The sequence below is a fragment of the Sitophilus oryzae genome, unplaced genomic scaffold (assembly GCF_002938485.1).
Source record: "Sitophilus oryzae breed Bouriz unplaced genomic scaffold, Soryzae_2.0 scaffold_357_pilon_pilon, whole genome shotgun sequence".
NCBI lineage: Eukaryota > Metazoa > Arthropoda > Insecta > Coleoptera > Curculionidae > Sitophilus > Sitophilus oryzae.
In genome coordinates this window covers 1,908,372-1,934,964 of record NW_022146926.1, presented here as the reverse complement: position 1 = coordinate 1,934,964, position 26,593 = coordinate 1,908,372, and the positions used below count along the sequence as shown (strand labels likewise).

The 26,593-nt window shown below is 32.7% G+C and overlaps 1 protein-coding gene and 1 pseudogene across 1 annotated transcript in view; one reads left to right on the top strand and one right to left on the bottom strand.

Moving 5' to 3' along the window:
- The window catches only part of LOC115884794 (protein phosphatase 1 regulatory subunit 14B), a 90,997-nt gene that overhangs the window by 57,024 nt on the left and 7,380 nt on the right, over positions 1-26,593 (bottom strand). The window lies entirely within an intron of this gene.
- LOC115884792 lies at positions 1,170-26,058 on the top strand (annotated as a pseudogene).

Genomic DNA, 26,593 nt, shown 5'->3' with positions numbered 1-26,593 from the left:
AAAGTTTCTCTATTAATTAAATATTAATCTAAATAATAAATTTCTTGGTAAAAAGTTTTGATAACCTTTACAATCAAATAATTGACATTATGATAAATTTTTGATATATTAATTAATTGTAAATTCAGCTGTTATAACTAAATTTAATTTAATAGTAATACAATTTCATACGTAGATGGAATAAAATAAGCACGCAAAATCCGTTTGGGCCAAAGTTTTAAATACGCACTCATTGATTTCTCATTAAAAAAGATGAAAAGAAGTTCCTATAAACATGGATGCGAAAACGCATAGTTTTAAAGTTACAGGATTTTAACACTTTTAAAAATAGCTCTTTTGTAATTATCCTAAATGCCATTATTTTGTTTTTGGAATTGCTGTAGGTAGCGCTGAACATCAATGTTATATACCGTATGATCGAGAAAAAACGGCGATGGCTATGAAATGAAGATCGCTGTCATTTTATATGTAAATTTATATGGGAAATGTCATCGATCGTCATTTCCCAGCCAACTGGACGCCATTTTTTTTCGATCATACGGTATTTAAATAAAACTGAATAATAAATTAGATTAATTAGTCAATTTAATGCCAATTTTTAACCTAACCTAACCATAACCATCTGAAATGGCTAATATCAAAATTTACAGTCAAAAGGAGTCATCTCATATATTTGGCACTTCGCTAAATTATCATCGTTTGTCATACCCAGCCGCCTTTGACACCATTTTTTTTTCGATCATACGCTACTATGCTGAAGTAAAGATGAAGTAATTATTTCTAAGATAGAGATATGAGATGGATCATGATTTAAAATATACTTATATTACAACAACAACAAAAATCCAGAAATCAATATGATAGGATAGGGTGCATATTAATACAGGGCCGTTAAAAAATCATCCGGATCTACTCACGGTTTTTTGAGCCACCCTGTAGAAGTTAAATATTTTCCTGAAATCCATTCTAATACATACCTTAGGTTTGCACTTAAACAAAATTTCTAAATTTTTTATTATAGGAGCTACAGATGCCCGACGCACTATTGCCAAACCCTGTAGAACATGTTTATAAAATGGATACAATTCAAATGCATTACAAAATTAAATATCATGATAAAAAATCTTTATATCTCGATATTGCAAACGCCGCAAAATTATAATTTGTTGCAAATAATATTAACTATATTAAACTTATGACACTTATCTTACAACAGAATAAATACATGTGTGTGAATGTTCCTAGAAAGCTAAGCTGGGTGATATTAAAATAATAGTTACGGTAAGGTAATACTAAGAGATTTACTAATATTAAGATAAATAGTAATAGGGGCAGGGCCGTCATTAGACTGTTGGCCGTCTGGGCAAGCCCGAAAAAATGCGCCAACTCCGCCAACAGACAATGGTTTTTTTATTAGTGCGAAGTTTGATCCGAAGAATCATGTGTGAAAAAAAAATTATGAAAGTTGTGCCACAGAAGCGTAAGAAATATTATCAAACGCTTTCCGAAAAAAATATAAATTGCAATATAGGAAATAAATATTACAAGATTTTCAGAATTAGCATTTAAATTTTGTATTTAAAAGGAGCGTCACATGGTACCTAACAAGAATAAAAAAACAACATTATAAGGTACATTAGCCAAACTAACACCTAAAACTAGGTAATATAAATTATTAACAAAAGAAAATTCGTAATAAATACATAGACATAATCCTGAGAAACAAAATTCCTAACATGGACAAAACTAAAACTTTTTTCTTGCTTTTTTTTCGGCAAACTCTGAAATAAAATCGTAGATGTTTAGACTGCTCGCTATTTCGTGCTCAATAGATATTAAATATAATCCGCTTAATCGTTCTTGTGTCATACTTGATCTCAGGTAATTCTCAATTATTTTGAGTTTAGAAAAACTTCTCTCTCCGGTTGCCACTGAAACCGGCAGCGTTAATAAGATTCTTATGGAGATGTAAATATTTGGAAAGTTTCCAATCAGATCGTGAATTTTTAAATATTTTAGTGTTTGTTTTGGACAACTGAAGTAGTCGGCATTATCTGGTGGTATTAGAGCGATTAGAGCTAAAATCTCGCCCCGAAGCTCTAGGCCATTAATACCATGTTTGTCTCCGTCCCTTAAATAGAGATGAAGATCCATACAATGCTTTGTTATTTCCTCTCGGTTGATATTACTGGGAACTGTGAAGTCGTATAAAAACGAAAAATAGTCCGAGTGAGCTTTTAACAGGTCAAACCTTTTCTGGAGAGCCTCATGGATTGTATCCAGGACAACAAAGAAAAATTCGATTTTAAACTTTTCCCGTGGATCTAAAATTAACTTATCCACTGATTCATACAAAAACTGTCGAGTTTTTTTTTCTGGGACGAGCTCTAATGTCAGTAGTAAAAACTTCTTCAATTTCCAGCTCTTCTGTCAGCTCTGCAGCATCCACTAATATTTCTCTAAAATGGTCGTCAGGCCTTATTTTGACAAAATAGTAGCTAGCTTTTAGAGCTTTTGTGGACTCAATGATGTCGAGTTTCTCACTCTGAAGCAGTTTACTAGTTGCATTTATACTGTTGGAAATTTCGTACCGAAAATGACCATTTTTCCAAAATGTAGTACTGACACATGACGTACCGAATTTAGTCAAAATGTACCAAATTCAGTACAATTGTACCGAAACGGTTGCCCTCAAATTTGACCGCTCGGAGCAAATGCTCTTCTGCTCCACCCCTCAGGACGACCCTGATAGGGGGTATACAGGGTGACCCTATTAGAAGTTTCAGTGTGTATTAGGAGTTTCGGAGTTTCTAAAGAACTCAAATAGTAGATCTGGCCTTTTTTTACATAGAGGTGGCCCTCGTTTTAAGCGAGAGTTCGTTCCTTGAACACACAGCGTAAAGAAACCGAGTATATTGAAACCAACCTTTTATTTCATAAACTATACAGGGTGAGTCTTATATAACAGGAAATATTTTTAAGGGTGGTATAAGTATATCTCGATCCCGTTTACTTTTTTGCAAACCAAATACAAATTTTGTATTTTTGGATTTTTTTTTTATTTTTAGTTAAAATTAGTTTGTACCACAGTTTGTACTGTAAATACATACTAGTTTTTTCCCAAATTTATATCTCAAATCGTTCATGCATTTCCTTTATAGTTTGATATGTTTTTTTTTTCACTTAGAATTTATAAAAGGCCGTCAGTATAAGATATTTAGAGGCAATCTGTATTATGATGTACAGGGTGGGCCAAATTGGATACTTTTAAAGGGAAACACCCCTTTCCATAGGAGATAAAATAAAACTAATATCGGTGTGTCAATTTTTATTAAAAACATGGTGCTCAACCGCACCTCTATATCTGTTAAGGGGTGTTTTTCAAAATTGTGAATTTTTAATAAATCGTTGTAATTTTTTTGCTATGAAAAATTTTGTATTTTTATGAAAACATTTGCAAAGCACCTTTTTATTTAGAATTCAATGGTTTAAATTTAATTTATTTAAAATTAATAATTTAAGAGTTATCAGTGGAAATGGATTTTTTAAATAGGACACCTAAAGCCAACCTCAGTTAGGGATACCCTATATCACAGAAAAATAATTTACTGCAACTAAAATTATCCTTAGTTCGATAGGTATAAAGTCTGCTCACCAATCAGCAACGAAAATGTCGACGATAAATCAACAGATGAATCTTTATTCGATAACTCGAATGGCAATGACTTTAGGACCTGGATTGGGCTTTTTACTATATCTTCACTCGGCAGTATTAAATCAAAGGCCCGATATTATTGACAGGTAGGTGCCACAAAAATGGAAGGAAATTATAATAAAATAGGCATAATTTATTTTGTCATACACTGAAAAAAAAGGATCTGTCAGTCGAAATGAATATGACTTTGACCCAAGAGATTGGCGCTTTTCAATGGGGCCAAGAACGACGTTTCTTTACCCAAAGCATTAACTATCTTTTCATAAGCTTTAAAAAATTACTTTAGAGTATAGAAGAATCTATCTGTCCAAAGTATTTCACTCTTGACCCAAAATAAATGCAAAGAAGTTCTTGCTACAAGAACAATAGTCTCTTTGATTCATGCAAAAATTCTTGATTGAAAAGGGACATTTCTTGATTAAAGAGACACTTTTCTTAAACCAATAGCGAATACTACTGACTCAACTAAAATTTATTTTGATATAAGAGAAGTCTATACATCATATACAGACATATTAGATACGAGGTATGTATATTATTTTCTGATAAATTTAGGTTATTTCTGCTTCTTCACTTCTTGGTATTTTTTGGGGTGGTTCATCACTCTACAAATTACAAAAAAATGTTACATCACGACTAATCAAAGTAAAGCAAATAAATTATTAAAATTATAAGCTTTGGTCACATTTTGAATTTTTTAATACGACTTGATATTCTAAAATTTATGTAATTATTTGCATTAAAAATCGATATATATTCTTATTTTTGTAGTCAAATCTTGCATTATCTAAACAGGTGCATTAGGTAAATGTCTCTTACCTTCAAATATAGCAAATAAATGCTCTAATTTCCATTTTTTTCAGAAATTCCTTTAAAGAATCCATATATCCTAAAATTTGTCCATAAAAAATGATAAATGCATGTTAATAACGATCACTAATTTGTTATACGATATGCGCTTAAAAAGCAAATTATGCAAAATTCAAAGTGGAAAATTCCAAGCAACAAAACCCGTGCGTACTATGATGTGCGACCTATAAAATGCGACGTGAGACTGATCGGACTGCCAACTGATTGTGTATACCGTCCTTCGTCATCGTCTTTGCGTGTCGTTATTATTTTTCATCAAAAGAGTATTTAGCTATTGGAAAATGGCCATGTTTCTTGAATGAAGTACTCCCTAGCGTATTTTTCTTATTATCTTAAAACAAAGTAACTTGCACTTGGTTGAATGAAAATAGATTCAAGAGAAATTTTCGAATTTTTCAAGAGAACCAGTTTTCTTGAGTTAAGAGAGTTTTTCTTCTCAAAATATTTTCTTACGCTAAAATAAATTTCTCTTGCCACTAAATTTTTTTTTCAAAACGATGATGACTTTGTTCAAGTCTACTTTTTATCAGTGTATAAGTTATGATTATGTTTTCAAGCATGAAATATTTAGAAAATATAAGAATATTTAAAAAAATGTAAATACAATGTCGGGCACGATAAATATAAGTTTTAAGACACACCCGTTTTAAAACACACCCAAAATTTCGATCACGCGTGCTTTGATTAAGGCTTGATTAATGTTCGCAGAGCTTCAGCATTTGCTATAAAATAGCGAGCAATTTGTTACAAAACCACATAAATTATATATCACTGTAATCACAAAACTTCAATCTATTTCTGTATTGTAACAGAATTTTAATTTATGTCCATATTTTCGAGAAAATTTAGTCCAAACATAAGGTATATTTTGTTGATGTTTGACCATCAAAATCTTAAAAATAAAGAAGTTGTCTAAAAATGTGCTACAATACGGATATAGTATAATCCTTTATCTTTAATTTTCTTCTTCATTTGTGTAAAAATACCTAGCCAGTTACATAAAGTTACATAAAACGTTAAATGCCGAACGCTTATTTTGCTACTTTTTCGGACTAGTGAAATGGATTCTTAAGTCGTTTAGCACCTTCCAGAAATATTTACCAGTCTTTTCCGATAAACCCTTTAACATATAACTATAATTTTTTATAGCATGTTTTGTGTACCCCAAGTTGACGATAATATTGTAATTTGGCTTCAGATCGTTGTTTTAAATATTTATGCTTTGTCTCTAAGTTTGTTGATATATTTTATTTGTGTAACTTGTATTAAAAAAAATAAATAATGTTCCAAATTTTTCAAAATTTAGGGAAAACCACGTAAAAGATACAGGTTATACAGACCTAAAAGACAGTTACGACTTTATCATAGTTGGCGGGGCAGTGCGGGAACCGTTCTTGCCAACAGACTATCAGAAAATCCGTATTGGGATGTGCTTCTATTAGAATCTGGCGCAGATGAAATTAGTATAACGGATATGCCGTTGATGTTTCCGGCATTGTGAACACCATTTGATTGGCAATATAAGGTAAACGTAAAAAATATATTTATTGTATTTCACTGTATGGTAAGGCACTTATACAGGGTGTCCCAGAAATAAGTGCAGATATTTTAAAGGGTGGTAGATCTGGTCAAGAGAAACACATTTTTTTTACCGTTTTATTATACAGGGTGGTCCGAACTGTATTGTGGAAAATTTCGACAGCATATTCTGCAGATAAAAATAAGTATAAAAGTTCGTAAAAATGTATGTCCTAAAATGCCTAATTTCGGATATACAGAGTGTAGAAGTTTCTTTTTTATTTCGATTTTTTCCAAATAATTTATGAAGTAACGGTAATATTTGGATTAAAATTGATGTCACAGTTCTAGTAGTTTGAAGACGCCGAATTAGTCGTTGTAGTTATTGGGATTTTTTTGAGAGACTCCTACTTGTAGAGTGCGCCACCTACATATTTTTTAATTGGTTTAAAGAGTAATAACTCTTCGCCCGTACCTGTATAAAACTATGTTTTCATTTCAGTTTATAATCATCTGCTGATGATGCTAACATGGTTAGCGAAACGCGCGTCCAGTGTAAAAGTAAAAGTGTTTTGGTGTATTGTGGTGATTTAGTGTTTTATTAATTTAATATAAAAAATCGGTAAAAAAACTTTTAAGTTAAACGGTTTTATCTTATGTGCACTGAAAACTAGAAAATAATAATAGAGTGTTATGTTCGATGTTAGTTTCTCGATAAGTGAAACTTTTAAAGATATCAATTCAAATTTTCACAAATTTATATATGACTTTCTTAAACCTTCCTCTTTAAAAGTTTTACAAAAAAAACGGCAGAATAATTAATCACATTTATTTATTTGAAAAAAAATAGTGTTGAAAAATGAGACTTTTACCCCATAAGAGGGACAAAAATCCTAGAAAAGAGAGGCAAAAGTCCCCTTAAGTAAAAATATAATCATTTGTTGACAAGGTGTTTCCCTAGTAAAGAAAACAAAATGTTTTATACAGTTGAACTTTAATAAAATGTAGGAACAAATATTTTAAATATTTAGAGGCATAGGTCACATCGATATTCTCCTTGTTCATAAGATGTACATTTTTCATCTTCGATTGCTTGCAAATCGAGAATTGTATCCAGTCTTCTACTATTGGTTCTTCAAATTTAGTGCCATACCCTGAGCAAAATGTATGTGATTTGTTATTGACGCCTTCCAGCAAAGGTATCTCTTTTTTTTTTCTTTTTTATTTTTGTCTTCTTCAGAATCTTAAAGCACTTTTCTTTTTGTCTTCGTTTGCTCTCCTTCTAATTTTCTGACGTTCCTCTTCCAGACTTTTTTATTCGAGTAGATGTTAATATCTTAGATTTGTGATCTTACCTTCCTTTGACGATATTCTTGTGCTTTTTGGATAAGGAACTATGTCGGCAGGTTTGAATAGTTTTTTTCAATTGTAGCCAGGTTAATTAGAGGCACATTATCATCTTCATCTGAGGATGAATGGACATCACTATTTGTTTGTTTATTTTGAACATATAAACCCGATGTTGATGGTTGCATGAAAGATTCTCAGTTAGAGTAGGAACGTGCAATTGGGTTTATGGCATGTTGTGGTTGGGATCGGTTACGCTACTTGAAGAAAGTCTTTCTCCAAACCTATGTTTGTCGATAGGCCATATTCCACAAGCTTCAAACCTTGGACTGCTCTTCCAATAGACGCAGTTTTTTCATACGCTTTTGCAAAAGTCCTGCTGACTTGATATTGTGTGATTATTCTGCCAGGATGTGTGCTCATCCATTGTTCACAATAATACTGCAATAGTCCTTTAAAACCTTGGACTGTGCGATCCAGGGGCTGCATTTTATGACTGGAATGTGGGGTAAGCTAAAAGATGTATATAATTATTTTTTGGGTATAGGTTACACACCAAAGAAATATGCGACGAATGGTTATCTAATATTAATAGAACCTGATTTTCGGCAGACGTTCTGACATGTTTCTTGAAGTGTTTTCATTGGACAAATAATTCTGAGTTGACATATCCTGACTCAGAGACGAACAATGTAGCTTCCGGAATGCATCCATCCATAAGCTCAGCTTTAGGACGCTTTCGAGGAAAAATTAGTGCCGGTGGAACGTACTTTCCACTGGCGCTCATGTAACAAATTGCCATCACAGTCTGACCTCTTTCTGCCGACGAAACTAGAAACGCATCGTTTTCCTCTAGGTGTCAATATCTCAGGAGTTTTGTTTGGCACGGTCGTGATTCCTACCTCATCGGCATTAAAAACACAACCTGCGGTAAAATTTATTTTTGTAGTTATGTCTTCTAAATTTTGAAAAAATAGATCGACTTGAGCTTTATTGAAACCCATTATGCGCCCCACACTAATTTCTTGGGGGATTCTGAGTGAAAACTTGTATCTTTTGGCCGAACGATAGCGCCCAATTCTTTCTCGCAGTTTTCGTTTCCTTATTAAATTTGTGTTGGATCCTATTCCGTTCAGCAAATTCATAAGCAAGACTTCTAAGCCTTAAATATGTCAATCCATAAAATCTCGCATCCATTTGATGGCAATGTTCAGCTAGGATATTTTCTTGTTCTGGCGTAAAAGTCGATTTGAACTGACCCAAATGTTCAACTCCAAACCCCTTCTTCATTCTTTTCCTCAAGCCAGACTCGTCAACCCCAAAACTATCTGCAATCCTTTTTCGAGATTCTCCTTCCGCCATTCTCTTCTGGGCTTCATTAACCATGTCTTGGGTTATAGGTTTTCTAGTTGACTTTCTTTTATATGTCCTGAAAAGAGGGGGTAAAACTATTATTTATATTTAAAATGACCTAATAGTTTATACGGGGCAAAAGTCCGGAGTCGGACATTTACCCCGGGGTAAAAGTCCGACTTCGGACTTTTGCCCCATATCGACTTTAGGACTTTTGCCCCAATCGACCTCAACAATACAGCACATTATTACTAGAAGAATAAATCAATGCCCGCCAAATATTTATAGGTTAGGTTATGCCGTTAAGAGTGGAAAATACTTATTATGCACTGCGTTAATATCGTTCATAAGTTATTGTCGCAATCACACTTTAAAAAACAAAAAAAATAATAGGAGACTGTTATAAAAATGTACTTACCTCATTTTTTCCGACAAACGCGATCTAATCAAGACACAAAGATAAAGAAGGAAAAATCAAATGATGATTTCCTTAAAAGTCAAGCCGCAGCGACATCTCATCACCAATGCCCGCAATATTAGATGATAGGACTTTTGCCCCTATAGGACTTTTACCCTGCCTTATTTAATTGGTATTTGAATTTCTAGTTCAGAAATATGATTAGCAGAATAGCTTTAGGCATATTAGACTAAAATAAAAACGTGGGACCCCTGAAATCCTACCCTATGGCAAAAGCATATCTTTTTATACTTTGGTAGATCATGAGCTTCGGCGTCTGCTGGTGAAGCTGCCAGGCTGGTTATTGATTGTCAAAATCTCCAATTACGATTATAGTAAGTCGATGCAATCCACACTTAGTATAGAAGAAAGTATTACAGCAATAGTTAATGGGCCCCACGTTTTTATTTTAGTCTAATATGCCTAAAAGCTATTCTGCATAGTACTAAAATATTTATGAACTAGAAGTTCAAAATACCTAATTGTTATTATTATTTTCTAGTTTTCAGTGCACATAAGATAAAACCGTTGAACTTAAAAGTTTTTTTACCGATTTTTTATTTTCTAGTTTTTAGTATTTAACGGAAATGCCTACCAAATATTCCTCTCATTCTATTTAATTCATTATTATATAAATTAATATATATAACAATTAATTATAACAATAAAATATAAATTGTAATAATTAATTATATTTAAAATACCTATTTGTTAATATTTTATTATTTATATTTATTTTAACATTGATTGATTTTATTATACAAGGTGTTTCTGATGTTATTAGCTCTCTTTGTCTCTCTCGTTGTGATGCCAGCCTAGACTCATGACGCTCAGATGTTTCTGACGCTAACAACTCTCTTTGTCTGTCACGTTGTGATGCTAGCCTGGACTCATGACGCTCAGGTGTTTCTGACGCTAACAACTCTCTCTTTGTCTTTCGCGTTCTGATGCTAGCCTAGACTAATGACGCTCAGGTGTTTCTGACGCTAACAACTCTCTTTGTCTCTCTCGTTGTGATGCCAGCCTAGACTCATGACGCTCAGATGTTTCTGCCGCTAACAACTCTCTCTGTCTATCACGTTGTGATGCTAGCCTGGACTCATGACGCTCAGGTGTTTCTGACTCTACCAGCTGCCTTTGTCTCTCACGTTGTGCTACCAACCTGGCATCATGTTGCTCAGGTGTTTCTGTTGCTAACCGTTCTCTTCGTTTCTGTAGTCGACTATAGATTTCATTTTCACTTTCTTTTGCATGTTTCGTTCTATACTTTTCTTTCGCCTTTTCGAGCCTTCTTTTTCGTTGTGTAGCAGTTTCGTTTTTATTTTTTGTTTGTTTTTTTATTTATTGTTTCCGTGTTGTTCCCACGAGTAATGGACATTTTAACGGTCGACCCCCCAGAGGTTCAGTAGAGGGGCAAGGCTATAATATACAACAAGAGGCGCCCAATCTTGAGGGGAAAACGCTTGCGACATTACATTTTTAGCCACCCTAATGCCATACAGTCCTCAGCACGTTTTAACCTATATTACCTTAACTTGGTAAAGCTACCGCTAACTACGTAGGTACATCTAATCACCTATTTATCTGTCCTTCTAACGTCACACAATCTTGGATTAATAACTGTTCTGGACACGACTACTCATGCCTCACCTAATACGCCATTGTAACGACGTCCATCTGGATTTTAAATTTTGTCATAATTACAGTATTCTACTATTAGTGTAGCCCCTTTCATTTTGATACCATATTGAGGGGGTTAGAAAATATGAAATCCGCCATTTTGTACCGGCGGCCATCTTAGATTTACATAATGTTATTGATATTACTATATTGTATTGTCATCGGAACTAAAGGTGTGTGTACCACTTCAGATCAATCTGAAACAGGAAAGTACTTAAATTTCAATTTCTAATTTTGACCCAAATAAACAAACAAATAAATAAATACCGTACGGGTCGAGCTAAATAAAACCGTTTAAAAATAAAAATTTCTTAAATTTATTTTTTCAGTCAAATAACTATCCACTCAACGTGTTTATTTTTTGTCAATAATGATATGTATTGACTATTTCCATTCTAAATATCTTGAGAACGGTTGCTCGTAGCGATTTTACCAAAAGACATTCGTTACGTAAAAAGTCACGGAGATGTATATTTTGGGGGATGAGTTTTATACAGGTACGGACGAAAAGTTATTACTCTTCAAAAGAGTTAAAACACATGTAGGTGGCGCCCCTACAAATCGGAATCATATTGACATCAAAATCAAATTTCTCATGTGAAAAAACTCCCAGACACCAATTTTCATCCAAATATTGACGTTACTTATTTGGAAAAAATCGAAATAAAAATATGCAACTTCTACACCCTGTACCTTCGAAACTAAGCATTTTAGGACATATACTTATTTATATGAACTTTTTTACTTATTTTTATCTGCAGAATATGCTGCCGAAGTTTCCGGAGTACAGTTCGGACCACCCTGTAATATACATAAAAAAGGTGAGTCTTTAATAAGTGCAAATATTTTCAGAGCTAGTAGATCTCGATAAAAGAAACATATTTTCTTTTTACCGTTTTTCAAATTAGTCCAAAATAACCGAGTTATTTTACTTTGAAAATTTCCAAAAAAAATGATTTTTTGCTTAAATTTTGAGAACCATTGGATCTTTTCTGGATTTTCTTTCTTGTAAATTTAGTATACTCACTATGTTGTCATATTATCAAGAAATTATGTTTTTTAACTAAAAACTAAAAAATTACAAAATTTTTTAAAAAATTACAAATTTTCAAAAAAAAATTTTCGCGAAGAAAACCTCTATAATCGTGTTTCTGGGGTCGAAATATACTACTCCTCAAAAATATTTAATTATTTAAGACTCACCGTGTGTGGATATAAATGGCGGACTGCTCGTCGGGGGCCCGGGGCGGCGAAGCTAAATGTGGCCCCGGTCTGTTTAGATAACTTAATGTACATTTGTAAAATTGAGTGACGTATGTATAATGGTTGACAAAAATTCAAGTATTTATACAGGGTGTCCTAGGCTGAGCCTGCGTTAGAAGTTTCTTCTAGAAAACTACAACAGATATGAGATTTGTATATCATTGTTTTACAATGAGATCTATCGATTAAAATATTTTTCAATATGGCGGCACTTTCGAAGTACCGAAGTTGACAGCACTTTCTTATTTTAAATGGGTGACCCATTTTTATTACATACTTAAATTCCTCTGTAAAATTTTATGAAATTTGATATTAATTGAGAAAAATTTGAGAAAAAAAATATTTATAATTTTTGAGTGAAAAGGTTCGTCAAAAATATGTATATAGCCTAAACGTCAAATTTAGTGATTGCCACAGCCACTGTACCATAAAGAGAAGACATGTGGCTATCTATTTCAAAAAATTAAATTGTCCGAATGTCATATAATAATCGCCGCAGCTGCATGGAATTGAGCGATTAAAAAATTATCATAAATCATTTTTTTTCAAATGGAAATCCACTTTTTTTATTTCACTCCTGAAAAGGCTTTCGTTACTTTCGTTTTTAAAATTTGTTACTTTTTGACTGTACATGTTCCTGTACCTAAAATAAATCGTTTTTAAGTTATTTAAGATTTAGCTTCAAAGCGTATATATTTCGTGATTTTAACCAGAAGCCTATGACAGTATATATATTATCGATCATCATTTCCAAGCTAACTTTGCGCTGTTTTTTTTCGATCTTACGGTATATTATTAAAATATCAACTATTAGATATCACTAAAGAACGAAAATACAAGATATATTATTTATATAAGTACACTTTTTAAACTTTTAAGCAGATGTATAGTTATAATATAGGAAATTCAAATAACTGACTGTTTGACACTTAAAGGTGCGTATTCATTATCCGAACGAACGAACGAACGAATATTCGTTAGTGGTATGGACGCGGACCGTACGATAGAACCATATAGAACCGCACGAGAAGACCGGAGGCATTTGTTGGCGAACGCCTTTGATGTACCGACTCGAAACGGATGGTCGAGCGAACGAACGGCCGCATGCGTTCGGTCCCCGTCTAAATATACCGCACTTTCATTCGTTCGTTCGGATAATGAATACGCACCTTAATGTCAAAGGAAGCTAGATAAAATCAAGAAAAATATACGTTTTCAAACTAAATCTTAAATAACTTAAAAACGATTTATTTTAGGTATAGTAATATGTCTAGTTAAAACGTAACGAATTGGAAAACCCTTTCACTAGTGAAATAAAAAAAGTGGGTTTCCATTTGAAAAAAAAATATATTTATGATAATTTTTTAATCGCTCAATTCCATGACAGCTACCGCCATTATTATACGACATTTGAACAATTTAATTTTTGAAATAGATAGCCACATGTCTTTTCTTTGTCACAGGGGCTGTGATAATCACTAAATTTGACTTTTAAGCTGTACAAATTTTTTTGACAGGTAGTTTTTTTCGTCCAAAAATTTTAAATATTTTTTTCTTAAAAAATGCTTCCAGGGAAATACCGCGACAAAATATTGCCATTTTGTAAGTCCTCCAAGATCCGAGGCAGTTTACAGAATAAAATATAAGTTCCGGTCATTGTGCCGGCGGCAGGTATCAAAAGCCGCTTCACGCACGTGTTTCCCAGTGTATTACTGGTGTGTGGACTTTGGACCCAGCATACACGGCGGATCACGTTCGGCGTATTACTCTGATTTTGGCGTTATTACAGAGTGGTCTCGCATGCATATGGAATTATTTTTCAAGTAAATATTTAATTTTCATTGCAAAATGTTACTGATCACATTAGCCTTAGTTAATTATTTATTAGTTTATTATAAAAAAAAGCATAATTATTTTTATTATTTCTTAAAAATAATATTGAGTTTTGGAAAATTCGCCACTGGAAAACAAATTATTTAAAATATCTAATTAGAATTATTCAAGAACACTTTATTTTTTTTACACGAAAAATCATATACTGGGTGTGTCTCAAAAGTGGCTTATCCCTATAACTTTTTTATTTTTTCAGATAAAAAAACGAGATTTGGTGTGTTAGTATATGACCTAAATTAGGATTGATTAATTTTCAATTTTTTTCGGTCCCTTCCGGTTTCACCGAAAATGACTGCAACTTTTGATTTTTAAACGGAAACCTCGGCATTTTTCTACTTTATTCGATAAAAAATGACACTCTGAATAGAATGACATATCATATGTCAACTTTTGGCATTCTAGCTTAAAAAAATCTTTTAAAATTTCAATATTGAGTGTCATAGCTCTTTTAAAAACAAAACTTTAATCAAGGAGTCCTGGGAAAAATAGATTTGATCGTCTAATGTTTTCCATGTCTTGTCTTGGCCGGTTAAAAGATGCCCAAATGGTATTTTTAACCATATCTTAATTTTTTTCAAATGGAAAGAGGGTGGCTCATTAGTATATTTAGAAAAAGTATTTTTTTACGAATAATTTCATGCCACACACATTTCGAGTCAAATTGTCGTTATAAACCGCGTGTTACACTTTCAAATAAATCATATGTGAAACTGTTAAAAGCTGACATATGTATGTCTTTCTACTCAGAGTATCATTTTTTATCGAATAACGTAAAAAAAATACCGAGGATACCATTTAAACATCAAAAGTTGTTGACATTTAATAGTTTCAGCTTTGAATTTTATAGTGTACGTAATTCGTGTTGGAAAACCATATTACGCACTCATGGAATACTGCACTCGTGCGTAATATTATTTTTTCCAAAACACTCGTAACGTAATATACTTTTACATTATTTACTGTTCATATTGTGTAGCTTTATTTTTTGTGTTTGTTTTTAAAATTTATTTTATTTTTGCTATATCTTTTTTTATCTTGCCATGTCTAAATATTTATATGTAATACACCAATAAACTGATAGTATATTTTTTCTTTTGTAGATTTACTATTAGGTATTTAAATAATTTAATGTCTCTTCGCACATTGCGATCGGTAAAAAATGCGGCGTCTATTTTACCTGGCTTCCACTTGTTTTCATCGGAAGTCCGGTCGGACGAGGCGGCTTCTGGCTTTTGATACGCGATTTTCAAAAGCCGATGCTAAGTGACCGAACTATATTTTATTCTGTAAACTTGTCCGAGGGGACGGCCCCTGAGGCCCCTCGCTGTTCCAGACCCGTGGCCCCTGTTATACCAAAGACTTCTTTCACTGCTCATCAGTACGAAATTAGAATACAAGTTGCGCGTATTGGTTGTACTTAAAATGTTTAATCAGTAAAAATAAATATTGAATCCATTGAAAAATAACATAAAAGAAAATAAATAAATTCAGTCTGAAAATAATATAAAAAATAATAATTATTCGATATTTTAACAAAGAAAATTACCCCTTGATTTAATTTCCTAAATAGAAAATGCCATTGACAATTACTGGAGCCTGATAATTGATAATTAAGTAAATATCTGCTGCCATTTATACTGTTTATAGTTGGCGTATACGTATGGTTTGCATAGTCCACCTACAAACTGCTTTATAACTGCTGAACACATATTGGCCTTGTTTGCCAGTTGAATAAAAAATTACTTATTACGATTCGGAGGCCCACTAAAAGACGGCGCCCGGGGCGAACCGCCCCTTCCGCCCCCCCCCCTAGTCCGCCACTGTATATACCATACTTATAAAAAATCTGATTTAAATAAAACAAATTTGATTTTTTTATTTATTTTAAAAAACCATGTTTTTTGCGAATCCTGGTTATGACCAAGTAGTTTCGTTTTAGACTGAGCCCGGTGACAAATATTGCCAGGCTATGGTATGGAAAATGTAACTGGCCCAGAGGAAAGTTTTAGGCGGTTCGTCGGTTTTAAACGCAATGCTTTATGAGAGGAAATAAGAAAGATTATAATAGGTAATGAGAATTATGGCGGTTCAATTGATTTCAAAGCAACAGCCCGATCATACGATGTTCCACATTAAAATGCACATTGCAGGGATCTCGTAATCCGAAGAGATACAAAGATAATTACATTACAGAAAAGTTGCGTCTGCCGAACTCCTAATATTGCGTATTTTTCGAAATCTAAAACTGATTACTGATGAAGATTTGAAAAACAAATTTTCACCACATCACACGGCCGTGAGTGTTAGTAACTCACATTTTCATTGAGGATACTGTCATATTTATTTCAAACCAATATCAATGAGAATATTCGTATAATTTAATAAAATTACTGTAAATCACTATAAATAATGAATTGTTTGTAACTGAACTGTAATTTGTGTATTATTAATCCGGTATAATGATGGAGATAAACAATTGTGATTTATTAAAATTTTATTTTAATATGAAACTTTTGTTAACAACGTTCTGAGAGTTCGAATAACGAATTGAATAATGACAAGACAAGTGACATCTGTCTAAAAAAGACAGCGATTTAGAGTGACAATTTGATTATATAAAATTTAGAGTGACAATTTGGATTATGCAAAAGAAATACATATTGTATGAGTTTATTAGTTGTCTAACGATTAACATTAATTCCCATAAACACACAATATCCGCAGGATATTCATAGAATGTCGGAATGTCCCATTATAAGATCATCTTATAAAGACATCTATAGGATATCCTCCAGACATCCTGAAATCCTGTAGATGTCTCAGAATAGAATATCCTATGGATATCTCTGTCGTATATCTAATGTACATCCAGCTGAGATATCCAAACATGCTCATGATAATAAAATATCCTAACAATATCGTCTAGATATTTAGGAAAAATAAATAATGTACTACTTTTTATATTACATAAAATGCAATAAACCATACAGATAGATATATATATATATATTACGTCAAGGCAACAAAATATCCTGTTGGTATCTTCTGGATAATCTGGATATTTATGAGGTTGGCCACTCCCAGTAATACAGAGAATTTAAAACGCCCGCGCAAAAAATTTCCCACAGTCCATCTCGACAGTTGTTTAGTTTTGATGGTTTTTGCATCGTGTATTATTCAGTTCTTTGATTTAGTGAAATTCGAGGTGAATTCGGTCGTTTGTCGATATTGGATGGGCTTAAAAATGACTGAAACTAACAAAACTGGTTGAGTTTGACTTAGTTTTTTTCTTATACTCATAGTTCTAGCCTTGTTCTAGCAGAAATTCTATCCTAACCTCAACTAATGTCGAAAAAACGACGAACAACTCAGGTTCTCACAATGAAGAATTTGTGACAAAATTATAGGTGAAAATTTGTTGAAAATCGCTTGTTCTTTATCTCTAAACCCATTTTCGTGTTTGATCTATTCAAACAGAAATCCTATTTTTGGGTTTAAATTGTGAGTTTCTGGAATGTGTGGTGTTAGAAATTATACCTGTATCCTGTGTGCTAACTTTGATGTAAACTGTTGCTGCTAGCTCTGCTGCTAGACATAAACTGCTAAACTCCATAAAGGGTAGTATAATCTGGTATAATACCATACGATCGAAAAAAACGGCGTCAGAGGTGGCTTGGAAATGAAGATTGCTGTTATTTTGTACGTAAAATTATAGGAGGAATGTCATCGATCGTAATTTTCAAGCCAATTGAACGCCGTTTTTTTTCGATGGTACAGCATAAATTGAAAGCTCTTAACTCATACAAATAAACTTCTAAATTTTGACGCAAAATTCATTGACATAATATGTAGGTATATTTTAGAGCTGTTAATAAAAATATCCAATGAATAACGTCAAAATGTGGCTAAATAAAACTAAATCGCAAACGTTTTTACTATAAACTAAGGATGAAGTAAGTATTGTCAAATAACAGTCCTCATATAATGCCCTAAAAATATTCTATAATGCTCCCAACATCATCCTTGTATTATCCTAGAAATATCCTAAATAATCGTAAAAGGTTTGCCTAGGGATGTCTTGAAGATGCCTTTTTTTGTCCCACTTGATATCCCCTCTGGTTTTTGGATATCTCAAGATATTTAATACTATATCCTTGGTGGATATCCCTCAATATCTATAGATTGTGTTGTGTTATATGGGCTTAAATAATAAATCCCCAACATGAATAATGAACAAAACATTTAAACAAAACAGACCACACAAAGAAATTGTTGGTTGGTAGCAGTTAGTAGTAGTCAGAGATATAGATGTAGTAGTATTTTCTTGGTAAGAGAAAGATGTCCAAGCCAATGTTCTAATAGATGATATATACACCTATGGAGAGAGTACAAAAATATAAATATCTAGGCAGTTGGTTGACCGAAAACTTGGATCAATCAGCAGAAATAAAAGCTCGAATAGAAATAGCCAGAGCATCCTCTGTAAAACTCAAAAATTGTTTCTGCAGTGGAGACATCAACTTAAAGCTTAGATTAAGAATGCTAAGGGGTTACATATTTGCAACTCTACTCTATGGTTCAGAGGCTTGGACACTTAAAAAGGCCGAAATGGAGAAGCTTGAGGCATTCGAAAGATGGTGTTATCGGCGTATGCTGAGGATTGCATGGACTGACAAGGTTACAAATGTAGAACTGTGACGCAGAATTCAGAAGATGAAGAGGATTAACACACTTAAAAAGAGAAAACTTGAGTACTTTGGACACATAATGAGCCCAAGTAGCATTTTCACGATTTGCGACCACATGTTTACTAAACACAACGTTGGATTAGTTACAAAAAATAGTTAGCTCCGTACCTTGGGTATTAAAATAAATGTAAACGTTGTTGTAACGTTGTGCCGACGTTGAACTAGTACTACAACAAAGTAAAAGCTTCAGCGACGTCGAATAAACGTTGTCTTGTAACCTTTTTTGCTTAAGTGATCTTTAGGTGATTCGGACAACGTAGTTACAATGTTGGGCAATAAAGAGTTTTCCGACGTCATTTTCAGGACCTATTCCAACGTTGCGTAAACGTCGTTTGTTTTACTAATTCCAACATTGTTTAGATTTCATTATTCTTACGTTGGTAGGACGTCGAGCCACTACCTTTTTGCAACTGTATTGAACCATAACCTTGAATCTTAAATTTTCACTTCATTGTTCTGTCCAGTGAGACAGTTCAGTACTGTTTTTGTTTTTATAAAAAAAAATTTAATTAAAATGGGACGTAAGAAATCCACATATAAAACTAAATTTAAATATACATCGACATATTACCGATACTTTATCCACTCCCTCGTTTATTTAGAATATAGAAGGCTGCACAAGCTAGACTCTAGGATGACTAAATTAGGCAATCTTGCGACTAGTATACTACTTGTTAAGGCTGAACTGCGACTTTATTAGACCAGTATGCGACTACTCGAACTACTCCATCTTAATCTCCAAAACAACAAAGTGAAAGCCGCCATGTTGTTGAATAAGAAAATGTTTTGTTCGTAAAATAGCAATTCCTGCTTTTTGAATACATTAACTTTAAATATTTGACCCTAAACAACACGCGGAAACAATTTTTTTTCGACTGCAAATAAATTATTCTTATTTTACTAAAAAAAATTCAAGAAATTTTTTAAAACTTCTTTAGTTTTAAGGCCCATTAGTATTTTTCAAAGCAGAAACAATACATTTATCAATAAAGTTGTTTGCGTTTAAATTTTTTGGTAACGAGTTACAGAGTTGGTTAAAGTGTTTCAATAATTATGATCTTCAAACATCCTCCACACTTAAATACTTTTGTTTTGTTTTCCTTTACTACCATCTGGCATATGTCTCTAACTAAATCATATTTTTACTATAATTATCCCAATTTAGGATAAAACGCGACTTAGACGCCATATTATTATAGTTTTTTATTTCTGTGAATTAGGATTTTAAACAACGTTGCAGTTTGCACTAAATTAGGCTGTTAGCCAACGTAGGTATCCAACGTGGTTTCGACCTAAAAATTATTCTCCAAACTAGTGCAGACTAGGGTTGGGACGAGGTTGTGCCGACGTTGCGCCCCGACGTTTGGTCGCGTGACGCAACGTTGTCCCGACGTTCACATGCTTGGGAGAGGACTCCAAATTATTCCTGCTGCAGAACATAATAGAAGGAAAAGATAAAGGGCAGAAGGAGCCAAGGAAGAAGAACATCATGGCTCAAGAATTCTTGAGAGAATGGGCTTGAACAAACCACATTATTCAGAAGGCCGTTAACAGAAAGTTAGAATTGCCATGATGATTTCCAACCTCCATTAGATGGAACCAGTTGAAGAGTATTTTGGTTTAATAAATATTTTTGGAAGTAATTGGATTTTTTTTTTCAAATTTCTTGAACACGCCTCTGTTAGGGTTCAGCAATGCTCATCTTTTTCGCTAATTTAACCATCTTCATATCTCTTACGAGATCCCGTATTGTGATATCTACATGGGACAAGTTATCCTCTTGTATTTTAGATGGCTGAATTAGGTAATACCGGATGGAGTTACAACGAAATACCGCCATACTTTTATCAAATCAGAAGACATGAGAATTGACGAGTACAGAAATGACTCCGTATCACGGAACCGGTGATATCTGAACGTAGAATATTTTAGGTAATATTAACAGTATATACTAGATTTTATTTTCATAAAATAATAATAATAATAATATGACCCTCATTAACAAAAATAAATACAAGAAAAATGACACTATTATAGAGCAAAATAATTAATGAAAAGAGGAACAAACACCTTAAAATTTTACATGTATTTTAAATTTCAATATACAGGGTGGTCGAATTGTATTCCGGAAACTTCTGGACCATATTCTGCAGATAAAAAGAAGTAAAAAACTTCTTATAAATGTATGTCCTAAAATGCTTAGTTTCGGAGATACAGGGTGTAGAGTTTCATTTTTATTTCGATTTTTTCCAAATAATTTCTGAAGCAATGTCAATATTTGGATGAAAATTGGTGTCTGATAGTCTTTTGATATGAGAAATTTGATTTTGATGTCATTATGACTTCTATTTGTAGAGGGCGCCAACTACATGTGTTTAAATTGTTTTGAAGAGTAATAACTTTTTGTCCGTACCAGTATAAATCAACTGAGTGAAAAAATATATTTATAGATACCGTTCTCCATTATCAGGTTGGTGGTTAGATGCAGCCAAAGAAGCTGGCTATCCAGTAAGAGATATTAATGGAGAGTACCAACCGATTTCATACACTGTCACATGGTACATTAAGAGATGGTCTTCGTTGTAGCACGAAAGCATTTATCAGGGTATTATATTAGTTTAAACAATAATATAAATTCTATTGGGAATATGCCAGGATGTGCCTTAAATCAGTGCAAATATTTTTAGGAGTCAAAACTTCTCAAGTTAAAATAATTTATCTTTAGTCGCCCTAAGTCAATTACGGAACTATATTTATTATTCTCCAAAAAATCCTATGGGTATTTCGCCACTGTAAGAAAATCTACAAAAAAAATAGTTATTTTTTGTAAATACTCGCTGCGTTTATTATGTAAATTCAGGCGATGAGCGTCGAGCGTCGCGTTGCGTTTGTCGCGTCCGTCCCATTGAACTGAACCCCTGAGGCTCAGCGTGGGCGCTAGCGCGCCAAACGCGACGCTGCACAGTAAGCTTCATCCCATGTAAAATTCGAAAAAAAGTTAAAATCTCTACTAATATCTGAATATGTACTTATACTTATAGCAATGTTCAACCATCCTGTATATTATTTTTCATAAACAGCGTTTTTTGTTAGCAAATATTTTCACTAAAAATAAATTTTGCGATCATTATCTTATCAGTGAAAAGAATAACATTCATAGTAGTTCTGTATATTATGGAGTTAAACGGTACGTACTTAATTGAAAGCCACTATGAATATTGTTAAACAAGGTATGTACTTTAAATTTATTTCTAAACAAGGTCGTGATTGTTTAGTTTTTATTTATTTTTTAAGATGATTCTTAAATGGGTATAAAAATTTTACGTTTTCAAACTTCAAAAAGGCATTTAAAAAAAAACATCAAAACATATCGTATTTATTAAATATTTTTGTTGTCATATTCATACACTTTTAATTTTTGTATAGTTCACCTACGTCTGCTTGCGACGAACTTTATTTTATAATACTTTTCAGATGGAGTAAAATTGATAAGCAATGCCGATCTGGTTAATACTTGGCTCGATCATAAGGACAAGAAATCAAAATTATATGTATTTCAAAAAATGTGTTCTTTATTAGATATTGATGAACCCTCCAGTCAAATGAGACACCACTTGTGCCTGAAAAAGTCCACTATGTTGGAGCGAAACGTCGCATAAAAAAAGTTTCCATCTTTCAGTTTATTATAAAACCACATACCCAAGAAAAGGAAAAAATAATATATGGATATGGTCTATTAAAGAGGTAACTATTAACATCTGAACCCCTCATACCAACAAAAAGAACAGTAACAACGCGAAAAAGTAACATATTATAAAATGATGTACAGAAATATCTTATATGTGAGGATACATCGTCTACCTGTGATTTGGATACTATAAATTTGGAAGATTCTGTCAGCAGTGATTCTTCTGAATCAGAGTAGTTACGATCTATGCATTTTGTTGTCCTAAAGTAAATTTATAGTATCTTAAGTTTTTTTTTAATTAAATATTACTTTAATAAAAATGTTTTTCTTTAATTAATTAAAGAAAAACATTTTTATTTTATATTAGACTTATATTGTAGGAATCATGTTCTAATGTTATTTCAATTCTTTTTTATCACAGGGATTTATTTAATACTTACACCGTTTTCATACTATAAATTAATTATTATTTGCTTAGATGGAACACATATTATATAGATGGAACACAATATTATTTATAAGATTTTTTTTTCATAAACCTGGGACTAAGAACATCATCATTTAGTACAATGAGAGTACTCATGATTTGTGTCAAATAAACCTAGTTTGAATAAATTGCCTACAATAAAAAGAGAAGTTTTGCATTTTTGTTCCTCTTGCTGTTCAGCGCCATTGTGCGCTGTCTGCCTGAACGGTTCAATTTGCTAAGTGAATTGGGATTCCATTTCGACACGCGGACGCGATGCAAACGCGACGCGACGCCTGACGCTCTCAGCCTGAATGTACATTATCTAACGGAGATTAATTGTGTGGTTTGCTAATAAACAAATTTGCCTAAGGGTACATTTATGTTGGAGCTGCGATAAACGATAAAAGCAGTGAATTAGCGCTGCACTTATCGTTGCTTCACTGCCAAGCATGTCTCTATGCGTTGCTCCAATATAAACACCTACATATAAATTAATATAATAATATTCTTTGTTTCGCTACTATCGCTGCTCTTATCGTTTATCGCCGCTCCAATATAAACGCACCCTAACGGACAAAAAAATGTTTAACGTTTCAGGAAGTATATCTCTTTCCGTCGTCGGAAGCAAAAAAAAACAAAGAACAAAGAAAAAAAACTATTTAAAATATTTAAATGCAATGATTTGAGTACGCTTTAGTTTTTTAAAACAGATACGTCTATAAAAACCGTTGACGTTCTGTTAAAGTGACATTATGTATTAAGTTAAACTTCAAAATTGACAATTACTACGTGATAGAAATTGAAGAGTCCAGGAGAAAAACATGATAAGCGCCATTTTACTAATTTTACAGGAGAGCACTAGACGCCTGGTGGTTATCAGGTTCTTTCCGTGTATTCTATATTTTTACTAGGCATATACCATAGAATTTAACAACTTATTGTCCTGCAGAGTTTATACATTTTGTAGGGACCAGTTAGACCTATTATAATATTCTAAAATCTTAAAATTAAAAAAATGGCGCTTATCAAGTTATTTCCCTGGACCATTCAATTACTTAATAAGGTAAAACCAAAAAGCTTCAAGCTTCTTCTGTATGATTATTTTTTAATTTGTTTTTAATGTTTACCTATGTTATGTTTATTTATGTTATGTTCTTTAAAATCAAAGAAGCGCATGCCATACATTACTAACATCCAGAGATGCATGAGCAATGCGTTTATTTTTATTAGAATGTATTAAAAAGCCTCTTTTATTTTTCTTTTAGAGGCTATCGCTTCTTTCATTATAATTTTTGCGTTGTTAAAATCTACTCTGTGCCCTGTGTCCCATGAATGCTAACAACTCTTAGCTTTGTGAAAATCGCCTTTTCTTAAATAATCTTTATATTCTTTAATTCACCAATATAAAATTTATCACATTTATCATTTTTCACAAAATCAGGTTTTATTACAGTGGCGCAATACTAAGGTAGGAGTAAAATGCTATCCATGTATTCATGCATGGTGGGTGGAAAAAGGACTCTAGAGTGGGGATCCTTGATAGTTCTGTTTGACGATTCATTTGACATATTTAGATTTGATTTGAAATTTTGTGAACTTGTCAGTCTTTACTGAGCTTATTTTATGTTATTTATTATTTATTCTACTACTGATAGTTGTATAAAGGTAGTGCATCTAGATGGAAATTGTGGCACAACTTAAATTAACAGTGACACTATTGCGATTTATCGAAAAAGACTGTAACGCGCAATACCCATAGGATTTTTTGGAGAAATGAATTCGCCACAGAGGCATATATACATTATTTATATTTATTATTGTTATCTTTATGTTGTAGATCAGTGTGTCATAGACCTAATCTTCACGTTAGTTTACATTCAGATGTAGAAAAAGTCTTAACCAACGAACATTACCAGGCTTATGGAGTGGAGTTGAAAAAATTTGGAATAAAAAAAAGAGTTTACAGTAGCCGAGAAGTGGTTTTGAGTGCTGGTTCTCTAGGCTCGCCGCAACTATTAATGCTGTGTAAATATTTTTATAATAACAAGAATATGGTCTTTATTGATAAACATATTCAGCAAATTTACAAAATGATCTGATCGACTGTGGTGAAATCAAGCATTATTGCTAATCTATATTTGATACCAATTAAACTTTTAGTTATGTATATATAATATACATGTTATGAATACTTATTTTGAACGAAAAAGCGGTAGTAATGGCCCTTTATGTTCCTTAAATGCTGTTAAGAAAGCGCGTTTTGTTGATATGTAAATAACACTATACAATAACCGTTTACATATTGAAATTAATTTATTTTTGTTTTCTAAAATATTTTTATTTAATAAATAAATTTTTCAATCGTTAGTATAATACAGGAACGAAACGTTATTACTCTTCAAAACAGTCCAAATATTTAGGTGGCATCCCCTACAAGTAGAAGTCATATTGATATAAAAGTCAAATTGCTCATATAAAAAAGCAGCAATACACCAATATTTTTTGTCTAAAAATCTACATTAGTTTAGAAATTATTTGAAAAAAATCGAAATAAAAATAAAACTTCTACACTTGTATCTTCTAAACGAAGCATTTTAGGACATAAATTCATACGAACTATTTTACTTAATTTTTTTCTGCAGAATATGCTGCCGAAGTTTCCCGAATACAATTCGGACCACCCTGTATTATTTAATTAATGCTGTTATAAAAATAAGTAACATATCATTTATGTTACAGCTGGAGTTGGTCCAAAAGATCATTTGGAAGATGTCGGAATAGAACCATTAGTAGATTCCCCTGGCGTCGGTATGAATATGCAAGACCACGTTGCTATGGGAGGTGCTTCATATTTGTTTGAACCAGGCGAAGAATACGCAAATACGACATGCAGTTTTAATTTACCAAAGATTTTTTCTACGGAAACAGTTAATGAGTTTGCTCAAAACGGAACCGGACCAATTTATTGGTTACCAGTTTGCGAGGTAAGGCATTTGCAGATAGGAGAGAGTAGCTTTAACTCTACCGCTATGCACAAAAGTTAAATAGTTTTTTCGAACTCGGTGTTCGTTCAGTTACGTATTTCTTCTTAACTGTAATATTGTCAACTTTGGCCTGTATTTTATCTATTTAAAAACATGGGATTGACAATCCCCTTACTAAAATACATACTGGAAGGTACCGGTTAAGTTTCATTGCATCAAATACCTTTGCTATAAATCCTGGCTCACAATTTAAGGCCATTTCAAAATGCTTTTGAACTTCATCATAGATTTTACAAGAATAAAAGTGTAATATTGAAACAAAGTAACATTGTAAGCTTCATGACTAATAGTCTCATTTTTAACACTCTTTAAATATCATCTCGTTAACAATTATGAATATTATATGATTTTTCTCAGTAATTTGTGGTACAGATACAAGTTAATATATGCCCCATAACAGTTTTTAAATAAGAAACTTCTGCCTACAGATTTAATTTTCTTATTGGCATAATACCCTTTCTTCTTATACAAATCTTGCCATTTTTTCAGTCCAATGTTCCTTGTTTTTACAGTTGTAGGAATATTAAAAATGTTGACTATAGAACTTG